The following is a 12,220-nucleotide window of genomic DNA, read 5'->3' as shown; positions in this document are numbered from 1 at the left end:
CATTTAGTCAATTCGGAGATTTTGATCAAACTGCAATGTCGATAATTGGGTCCCTCCAGCATCCCCTTAAATCATTCATTACTTTTCATTTCGTTCAAAACTACAAGCTTCCTTTAGATGTAAAGGAAGCTCGTGGTTACATTTCTAATAGTGTACTATATAATAATTATAATCTTTCATATAAGAGGTACATAAGTAAGCGAATATCGACATGGGAGTTGTGTGGCTTAGTGGAAAAGTGGCAGTCTCGTAGAGCAGACTTGGAGACCAGGCCTCGGTTTGAACCTTGACAGGAGCGGAGCTGATTTTCTCGTGCTATCGGTTATGCCTTACGAAGTAATTACGAGTGGTGAAAACGTGCAATGTGAGTGACGAGTGCTAAATGAGTATTTTGCACTCGTATACGTTTTTACCACTCAAAAATACTCGTAATGTATACGCTTTTACCACTCAAAAATACTTGTAATGTATACGTTTTTACTCAGATATACTCGTGTTCTGCATGAGTTCAATCCGTTTTAACCACTCATTTTTACGGAAAAGTTCCTGTTTGCGACCTAAAAACAAAGTCATACTCACTGAGCAAAATGCACGTTTTCACCAGGGTTGGTAAAGAACATGTTTTAAACGTGTTTTAAACAGTTTAAAACATGCTTAATTGATGTTTTTAATATGTTTTTTTATAGCACTGTCTAAAGCATATTTGAAGCATTAAAAACATATTCAAGAAGAAAGACAATATGTTTTATTCTTAAAAAAAAACATTAGTCTTTACCAACCTTGGTTTTCACCACTCAAGTTAACCGTTCGCGTGGGCTAAAAACGGGCTAAAAAGGAAAAATTTTTATAAGCGAAATAATAATAAATATTAATAAATATTTATTATTATTTATCATATAAATGTTTGCAATTTGTGGAGCTTGCAATTTGTGTAGTTTGGACACGCACCACGTCCATTACGATTTTATCGGCGTATCACAAAAGAGGATGTGGTAAGTAGTTCCCGTATTTCGAAAATATAAAGTTATGCAAATTAACAAAGTTCCGCAAACTGCCTCCATTTTGGCTCCATGACGCGCAGTTATTCAAAACTTCAGCCTCTTTCACTGCGTGGGATAGGACTTCCTATTTAAGCGTTTCCAAGTAGGTTTTCACCGGATGTGCAACATGTGACCCTGCGTTGTCATGTTGTAAAATCACTTTATCGTGTCTCTGCTTGTATAGAGGCCGTTTTTCCTTCAATGCTCGGCTCAAACGCATCAATTGTAGTCGATAGCGAGCTCTCGTAATGGTTTCGTTCGGTTTTAGCAACTCATAATAAACTACACCCAGCTGATCCCACCAAATGCAGAGCAGAAGCTTCGAACCATCATGGATATTCGGCTTTGCCGATGATGTTGATGCATGGTCGGACTTACCCCACGATCTTTTACGCTTAAGGTTATCGTAGTGTATCCACTTTTCATCGCCAGTCACGATACGATGCAAAAACCCTTTCCTTTTCTGCCGTTGAAGCAGCTGTTCACACGTGAAAAGACGCCGTTCAACGTCTCTCGGCTTTAACTCGTACGGCACCCAATGCCCTTGCTTTTGAATCATTCCTAATAATTTCAAACGTTTCGAAACTGTTGCGTGATCAACTCCTAATGATTCTGCAAGTTCAGCTAGCGTCTGACATGAGTCTTCATGCAGTAATGCCACCAATTCTTCGTCTTCAAACTTTTTCGGTGCGCCAGATCGTCCTTTATCTTCAACATCAAAATCATTATTTTTGAAGCATCTAAACCAGTCTCTGCATGTTGTTTCCGACAGAGTATGGTCGCCGTAAGTCTCCACAAGAATTCTGTGTGCTTCAGCTGCAGATTTTTTTTTAATAAAGTAATGCAGTAAAATGCACTCAAAAAATCGAATTAATGGGTCATCCGCCGTACAATCCTGATTTGGCACCAAATGACTTCTTTTTGTTCCCGAACGTCAAGAATAAATTGCGTGGACAACGATTTTCGTCGGCAGAAGAAGCCGTTGATGCGTTCAAAGACCATATTTTGGAGGTGTCTCAAGCGGAATGGAAAAAATGCTTTAACAAGTGGTTCGAACGCATGCAAAAGTGTATAGATCATAAAGGAGAATATATTGAAAAACAATAAATGACAAATTATTATTTTTTATTATTATTTTTATTATTAGGCTCAAAATATAAATAATACCCCTTGTAGGACGCAGAAAATTGGGTAAACTTCAACTTTCGCGTCCTGATGCGTCTTGCGTCCTATTACATTCTAAAATACATTTCACTTGCGTCCTGCGACCTGCGTTCTGCGTCTTATGTACAATGGGCTTAATTGTTTATATTAGCGTTTTTCCTCTTTTTTTTTCTCTTCCATTCTCGATGACGCAAACGCATCGCTTCGAAGGCTCCGCGAAGAATATGAATGTTCCCGCGTTTTATGGGGCGGTGAATTTTCTCGGCGATTACACGGCTCCGTGTAGGATAATGAGAATTAATTTTAGATCCACGCTCCACCGCGGCGAATATTTCTGTCGCTAGTTTTACCGTTAACGATAATTTCGCTCGTTTGCGGCTGCGTTACGACACTTCGCTAAGCCGGCCGCTCGCGCGCGAGTTGGGCAAGACAAACCCCGCAAAGGTCTCCGTGTCCAGTCACATTGTTCGGAGACCAGGTGGGAGCACTTATGCCAGGATAATGGCAGTGTTTATAGCGTATAATTACTGCCTTAGTTGCGCTATCATACGTCATTTCTTCGTTGAGCCTGAATCAAAATCGTTATGCGAAATAACTGCGGAACTTTTGCGCGAGCACCGCATTGGAATAAAGAGATATTCATGACGTATCAAATGTATGAATCGCAGCGACCCGCTGCGATCAAGAAAATACATGTGGGAAAATGGAAAAAATATTTAAGGATGCATTGGCTGTACAATATCACGAAAAAAATTAATCGAATTAATACAAAAATTTTGTCATAAATACGCCCCGAAATCAACTGCAAAAAACAAATAATTTGACTCACCAATAATTATCTATGTCCTATAATGGCTCTATTTTGCCGCAGTAAGTTTTAGGTAAGTATGTCTTGAACGAGTAAGTGCTTTTCCAGTTCGTGTGCTATTATGAAACAGTCTTAAACTGAAAAATTAGAGTCGTAACATTACAAATTAAATTCTCAAATTGATGTATTATAAATATTATCTCAATTTAATATAAAAATTAGTTATTATAAACAATAATTTAATGACGCATGTATTCGAAATTGCCTTAATTTGTGACGCATATTGGTCTACAATCACTGATAGATGATATAAACCTACAATCTATTATTAACATGTTGTAGACACAGGAACGTCCTTATTACTGACACCCAGGTAAATAATCTTATATTTAATTTGAATTATTTTTAATCGTATCTATAGATCGTCACTATTTGTACTCAATATGTTGTTAATTTGATTAAAACATTGGAATTTTAACAATTTAACTAACGAAAATATACTGCCGTCTTAGGTTAGGAACTTGTGTACCGACTATCATAAATTGGTACAAAATCATGAGTGTCCTATTACTAACTTAAGCAAGACAATTCATAGATTAGGAACTCATATTTGTATATTTTTTAAATTCTGGAAGATTATAAGTTACGATATTGATATCGTTCCTTAATTTAATAATGATTGATATATATAAATTATATATTTCATTTAAAAATAGGAACGTTTTTATTATTTTATATCATATTTGTTTGAAATGTCAGTATATATATAATATATATATATATAATAAAGACAAACAAAATTTGAGTACCGATTAGTGACACGTGCATTAATTAACAAAATATGTATTTTTGTGACGTTTTCAGTTTATTCACAATGTTTTTTAATATCTATTTAACTTTGGGTACTTACTTTTATTTACTTTTAGTTTAATAATAGTTAGAATCATTCGACGAAAGGACCGTCGATATAGTCGTTGCCTTACAAGATGTTAGTGAGGATCTGTTAGATTTGTCATCGGTGATAACGTGCCTACAATTATAATATTTTAGCGTTTATAAAAGCGTTTAATTTTATTCAAAATTCGTTGTAATAGATAATATATACAATTTTGAATACTAACACATTTTTTAGAATGAACATTGATCTATATTAATTGATTTATTGAGAAAATAGTCACGATTGTCACTAATTGGGACACTGTCACTAATTGGGACATTTACCTTATTAGATACGTGAGGTGACGATCGGGATCGAACTTGGGACTCGCTGATTACAACTCTCGTAGAAATTTCATCCATTTTTTGAGCAGTTGCTAAACAGTTACGCCAACTTCTGTCTAGTAACTGAGAAGGAAAACTACTTAGAATCCCAATCAGGATGTAACGCTTTGTTTGCAATTACTGCATAACAAAAGTTGCGTAAAATCTGAATTTATTTACTGCATAGAAACACAACAAATAATGGATATTAAATTGATCAATAAGCAAGCCACCTGCTCGTGAAATGGACAGAATAAAACTCTATCAAGTTCTGGTCCATTTCCTATTCAGTATTGGCACAGTTAATGAGAATACAGTAATATTAGATAGTAACTGAATAGGTGTCTAGCCTGAGAAACTGTATACATTTCTACCAGGGAAGTCAACGGTTTTCACACTAAACTACTCGCTCACTCCATCGTTCTATTTAGACGAAAGGCATGTTAAGTCGATATTCAAACCTATCGAAGTATCGTTCATCCTTTTCTGCGATGCCGATTGGTTTTCTCGCTGTGCGTACCTTGTGATTGACTGTCATCGCATATTTTGGTAGTTTAAGACTATGATACACAAAAAGACAGTAAAACATAAACAGTAAGCGAATCGCAACAAAAACTAAAGCGGCGTCTACAATGAGATTTTAAAGCAAGCTTAAACTTTAAGCCTCATGTCGTAATAAATGAGCTAAACACAGTTGAGGAGAAAATATCAATTGCTTCACGAAAATCTGAGGCTCCCGGAAAAATAAAAGGTGTATAATTCTGGGAAGAGAATATATCTCAAAGATATCTTTATTAAAATAATTTCGCATCCTTCAAGGTAATTTCTAAAATTACAGAACACTTTCAACAGGAAAATCGAATAGTAACGGCTCGTCCGCGTCGAATTCGTCGACGTAAATTGCGTTGACCGTGAAACACTGGAAAATCCAACTAATTCATGGGTGGTTACTTCCAGGGTTCCGCGAAATTTACGACGAGCGTTGAGTAGATTTATGCGCATCCGCGTAAGATGCGCTTCACACCATCTCTTTCGTACGGGGTAGACTATTTTTAACTCTTCGGAACTGACGTGAATCTATTAGACTCACTCAATTAAAATAAATCTCTTTTTTCAATAATGTCAAACATTTCAATTTTCATTTTTCTACTTTGTGTTATATTCTTAATAAAATATATTTACAATTAGTATTTATCTTCTTTTATACGAGTTGTGTCATTTTAATTCTTTAAAATTAATTAGTGTCATTTAATCAACATGTACAGGAAAAATGATAATGTGAACCCTCATTTTGCTTTTCGTTTTATCTTTTTATTTTTTAATTATATTCAAGCTAATGATATCGCTGACATAATTGATCTTAAGTTTAATATAAAATACACTTGATTAAAAAATACCATATATATATTCACAAAATGGGAAAAATTGTCTAAATGAAAAGAGACGTTATGATGTAATTATCTAAAATCTAAATGTAATGATAAAGCGTGTTGCTGTAAATTATCCTTTGTTTCTTGAAACCATTAAATTTTTGCATAACGTCGATAACTAATAGACAACGCAGGTAAGAGAATTCCAGATGAATATATAAAGAAAATATAATATAATAAATAAATACAAAATATAAATTTAAAAAAATATAAGTGCCTGATATTTTTGGCCAAGGCTGTATATTAAATGAGTCTATTATAATAAACCCAGTGTCACAGTAATTGCTTTTACATATTTTGTTACATATTTAATGCAATAGTTACATATTTTGACATCGATTCTGAAAAATTAAGCGCGTTTATTATATCTATAACAAGCAAAGTGCTCGTTACTATATCTATGATAAGCAAAGTGCGACAACGTAAAGAGGACAATATCTTCAATAAATTCTGACATCGGTGCGCTTCAACAAATACTCGCAATCCACAGCTCGTAACACTTGCCCTCTACACTGAGAAAAAATGCTATTGCTTCAATTAAAGTCTAACTAACATAATTAATTCATGTATATTTTTATTGACATAAAGGGATAAATTATTATTTCAATAATCAAGCTTTTATGTCAATAAAAATATACATGAATTAATTACCTATTAGTGACAGCCCGTAATATAGACTTTAATTGAATCAACAGCATTTTTCTCTCAGTGTACGTGTCTAGAAACGGTACCACTATTCGAGGAAAGGTATTCATTCATACATACATGGACGCGCAATTAGACTGAATTTCTCGACAACGAGCTTGTGCTCGATGCGACGACAGAAATCCCCGCGCGATCGCGCCCGTCCGGGCGTGTTTCACGTGCGCGATTACACGCATGTCCGCCGTGTCCGTTTACATGAATTGTTTCGTGACGCCGGATCACGCGCCTCCCTCGTGCACCGCGTTTGCGAAGAGTCACGACTGCGATCACGGGGGACCTGCACGTGGCTGCGCGTCGCGACGCCTTTCCTGACGCAAGACTTTTATCGGACCGCCCGCTATATAACGTGATCGCTGGCACACGTAGTGAACGCGAGATCCTTACGTAAGAGAGTGCGAACGAGTTACGGATGTAGGTGTCTCTGAACGTGTATCTTCGCGAGAGCTACCATCCATGTCAGTTATAGCATTTCCTATTCGCGAGAGACGATCAAAATCGCGCTTCATGCGATCGTAGGGGGTTAATTTCAATTTTCCGAAGAAAACTCCAATTTTTGTGTAAAAAAATTTCTGTTAATTTTTTTGCTTGTACAGATAAATGTAAAATTAGTAGTAAGTGTGTATAAATGTAAAAATGTATATGAACATAAATATTGGAATAAAATAATAAATATTTTCAGACAACAATTACCCGATTTATACAAAAAGAATCTTAACGCAATTTTGAGATTTTTTTAAATGTAAAATTACAAGATAAATAAGCAGTCATTATCTGCTTAATTTAACATAATATCTAATCAAAATCACGCTTCGTACGATCGTAGCACATAATAGGCTGTTCATGGTTAATTTTGATCTTCTATTGATACGTCTGCCTAGCTGGTCCCCCCACTTAGCCAAATCTTAATGAATAAATTATATAATAATGCACTATTTATGCGCTCTTAAAATCTGCAAAAAAAATTTTTGCACTCATTTCGTTTAACTAAAAAAAAATTTTTGTGGGGGGAGTTGAGTAGGCTGTCAGTCCTCCCACGTGTTAATAACAATCAATTTGGAAAATCAAATACACAGGATCTATGCGCTATTTATGCACTTTCATATTCACATATTTTCGATTTTTGCGCTGCAATTCTTAAGAAACTTCATCGTTAAAACACATAATAAACATTTTCTATGGCTAAATACGTTCCAAAAGTATACGTTTCGCGAGAAATATCTCATGAAATTCAGAACAGAAATCGTGGAGTTCCATAAAATGACGGAATGGGTACAACTTCTTAACGAACTGCGGTAATTATGGACTCCTCACTCTCTCTACGAAATATCTTTCCGTAAAGACGCCCATGAGTTTTGTGTATTATCAACAACAAAAAATCCAAAAAATCAGGGCGAATGAGAGTCAGCGTGGTAGTTAATACGCAATCTTAAATCTTTATTTCAAAAAATAGAATTTTTATTTCAAAAAATAGAAAACAGTAAGTTTCAGTTCACTTTAGAACCATCCTCAGCAATACAATTTCAAAATATCAATCCCTTCATGTCCAAGAAAAAAATCACCATCAGATTAACAGATTTGATGTTGTAATCCCAAGACATAGAAGGGATTCGTCTTGACATTGGATCAAAACCAATTAAAATTTACAATCACTAAAGAGTATCAAGTTAAAAAATTCATGTTGATCGCAGCTCGAACGAAACATGACAGCTCAGTCATGTTTCGTTCGAGCTGCGATCAGCATGCGTTTTTTAACTTGATACTCTTTAGTGATTATAAATTTTAATTGGTTTTGATCCAATGTCGAGACGAATTCCTTCTGGGGATTACAACATCAAATCTGTTAATCTGATGGTGATTTTTTCTTGGACATGAAGGGATTTAATTTTCGAAATTGTATTGCTGAGGATGATTCCAAAGTGAATTAAAACGTACTATTTTATATTTTTTGGAACAAAGATTTAAGATTGCGTATTAACTACCACGTTGATTCTCATTCGCCCTGATTTTTTTTAGATTTTTTGTTGTTGAATTTGGGAGAGTCCGTAAGAAAATTACATTATTACTATTTGTGTATTATGTATCTTCGCGCACGGAGATAATTATTTTTATCCCGTCCCTTTGACGAGTAAGATACACTGAGAAAAAAATGCTGTTGATTCAATTAAAGTCTATATTACGGGCTGTCACTAACATAAGTAATTAATTCATACATATTTTTTATTGACATAAAAGTCTTATTATTGAAATAATAATTTATGCCTTTATATCAATAAAAATATACATGAAGTAATCACTTATGTTAGTATATTCGGTGACAACCGTAATATAGACTTTAATTGAATCAACAGCATTTTTTTCTCAGTGTACGTAAAAATAAAAGAAGTTTAACGCAAAAATCCGATCGAGCGTGTCTTTAATCTCATTCTCGTCAATTCTCTTCTTGCAATCCTGGAAAATACGCATACACGTAGCGTCATTCTCGTAATCGGTCGGCCGGCTAATAAATTGTAAAAAAAAAATACTTGATTTAAATATAAATTAAAAGTAATTCATTTTATAAAGCCTGATGAATCAAACGGATTCTTTAGGTTACAATAAATATTATACATTAAATATAGATAGAAAAATTAACAGAAAATTAAAAGTTAAAAAAAACATCATCTGTAACTTTGTATATTATAACTTTGTATAATATAACTTTGTTTATTAAAATAACAAAAAACAAACTAAATCTGGACTAATGAGAGTCAGCGCGAACGGAGGTGCGCAATAAATTTTTACAAATAAATCTGTTGATCCATACGAAGTGTTGATATCATCTTTATTTGAAATTTTGAACGTTTCGATTCTCTTTGGAATCTTCATCAGCAATCTTCCTTATCCATACTAGATTTCGCGAGCGGTGAAGATGGAGTCACTTGTAGGTTGCCAAAACTGTAGTGTAATCTGTTTAAATTCATATACTTAAGATATTTAAATTCAACCAATAAATTAACGAGTAACTTATCCACACGATCGCCAAATCTTATCATGAAACTTTGGATGATATACTATAAATATTCACAACTAATCACATTTTATGATATATTTTATGTAGATTTGTTTGAACTCTGTCCAAGTCATCCAGAGTGACGAATATATGTCTAACGAAAAGTTTAAATTGACAAAGGTGGATCGACGGAAAACAACAAGTCATAATAAATATAAAATATAAAAACAGTATATTCGTATTAAGTTGCTGATTTTAACATATATAACGTATGTAACATATTTAACACATGTAATGTCATGTCATAGATATAATAAATATAAGAACAGAAAATTATTGTAATATTTTGAAATATAATTTAATACAAGAGTTAAAGCGTCAAAAAAAATGTAAAATAACCAGTCAAAATTTAACGCGTCACATTAACATTATGCGTAAAATTATGTAGTAATTTATAATCACTCATTGTAAAAGTTACAAATACATATAATTTAATACAAGAATTGATTAACGAAAAAATAATTACGAATATAAATTAATAAATGAATTGGTGAGTCAAACAGAAAATCTAAACAACAAATCAAAATTTTAAACGTCGCATTAATATAGTGCATAAAATTATGAAGTGAATTTATTATCGCTCAGTCTTGAAATATAAATTATGTCAAATTATTTAACATGGATGCATAAGCATGATGTAGTCCATCTGTGTCAGACGGTAAATTAAGTCCATTTGTTTATTAATTTTTTTATCTATGTTTAATGTACAATATTTATTTATAGCACAAATAACCTGCCTGGCTCATCCATATTTAATTATTATCTTTGGTTTTTAATCTTAAAAACCTACACATCTCCTCTGAATTTTTAATTTTAGTTAACTTTAGAATTTCATTGAAATTCTTTTAACTATTCAATTAAAAATAATTCATATGAATTAATTCGTCAACTGTCTCGGAATCGTCGCTTATCGTCACCAATGCCGCGACATCAGGCACCACTGCAGTCGGTAATTATCATCGGGGCAGCGCTATTGTTGGACGGAGCGGAGATAACGGCTAGGGAAAAAATAACGCGGTGGCCCTCGATGGAAAACACGAGCCAGCGCGCTAACTCGCGTTGCATGCCGCGTAACACTTATCTCGCGGCTCCGTTCCGCCGCTCGCGTTCCTCCTCGCGGGCTCTCCGAAGCGTGCAGCCCGGGCCCCCTCGTCTGCTCCAGAAACCTACTTTTTCGAGTCACCGGGTCCCCCGCAATCTCGCGTGCCGCCGGCTGTTATGTCAACCGCGCGAGGCAGAAAAAAGCGCGCCTGCGAACCGAGGGAACCTCGCGAATCTTGGGCCCCCTTTACTCTCTTCCTTATTTATTTTTGCGGCGAATTTTATTTTATTGATTGTGAGAAATTTTTAAGACTGAAAATGAGATAAATTGTCGAATTATATTTATATTTATTTTCCCAATAAAGAAAAATTGGGCAAAAATTGTCAAACACTAAGCTTATTTATACATATTCCTTGTTGCTTATTTATTTTGGTTTTTCCTGTTTTTTTACATCTTTTTGCAAAATGTTTTCCTTTCTCTTAATTATTAGCTTATTTTTGTACATATTTTCTTTTGCGATTTTTACTTGGTTTTTATAATTGTAACTTTGTTCTTAAAAAGCTTGCTCTGAAACACTAATAAATACAATATCTATCTACTTGATAAATCTCGATCTGAGTAGAACAAAAATCACGATGGCATCAAAATAGATCCAAAATGATTAAGGCTGGTATTCATAGTCGATCATTATTTGACAAATAATCACAATTTTATAAGTATTCTCTATTATTCGTCAATCTTTAATTTTTATAAGGATTTATAATCTTGAAATATTTTTTAATCTATGCAACACTAATTTATAAATTATTTGTTATTTCGACAATCGCAAGATCAGCTAATAATTGAAGATTAGAGACTATGAATCGTTTAATATATATAATAGGACTTTTTAAACAGATTCATAACACAAAGATTTAGTAAAATATTAATTCAAAATATGAATCTATAATTAATTACATTTTCAATCAAGGACAGAAAACTATTTATAATTATGAATTCTGATTTAAGTCACTTTTCGATCAATCACGATTTATTTTAACGTTATCGTGACCTATTGTTTTGCTTGGAAAATAACTCGTTGGTAACCGGAAGTAACGCTCGCGATCTCGAGCTCGGAGGAGCATGAAACTGGAATATTTTCGAAAGCGTCGTTTGATCAACCTGCAAAAATCAGGATATTAATAAATCTAGGTTCCAAGATCTATTTCAGGTCTAAAGTGACGATAAATAAATTCTACTACAATGGAAAAACGCGACTTGCGGCTATGAATAAAGCTTCTATTTGCGGAATGACCTATTGTGAGATGATTACGTCAATTACCTAACCTTAGACTATAGGCGACCGCTTGTGCGTGCCACGTTATCGCGTTCCTGACGCTCCTTAAGAGAATCATACGAGTACAATAAACACAAAGTTATCTATATACCAACTCAAATAAAATATAAAGTCATTATGACATCAAATTGGCTTCAAAATCATTGCATTACTTGACAAGGCTGTGCAGGAACATATGAAGGCTGTTCCAAGGTAATTTTCGACACTGAGCTCGAATCCGCCATTAAAATATTTCAGGTCCGGTTTTTTGAGATAAGGAAAGACATTTTTTCCCAATATGTATTATAAATATAGTAGTTTTATTGAAATTAAGAGCAAAATATTGAGCGTTCAATTTTTATTTTTTATATAACTTTGGGAAGGTTTCACATATTAGAATTCAAAAG

Source organism: Trachymyrmex cornetzi, unplaced genomic scaffold (genome assembly GCF_001594075.2).
Source record: "Trachymyrmex cornetzi isolate Tcor2-1 unplaced genomic scaffold, Tcor1.1 scaffold131, whole genome shotgun sequence".
Lineage (NCBI taxonomy): Eukaryota > Metazoa > Arthropoda > Insecta > Hymenoptera > Formicidae > Trachymyrmex > Trachymyrmex cornetzi.
This window is presented reverse-complemented; position numbering follows the sequence as displayed.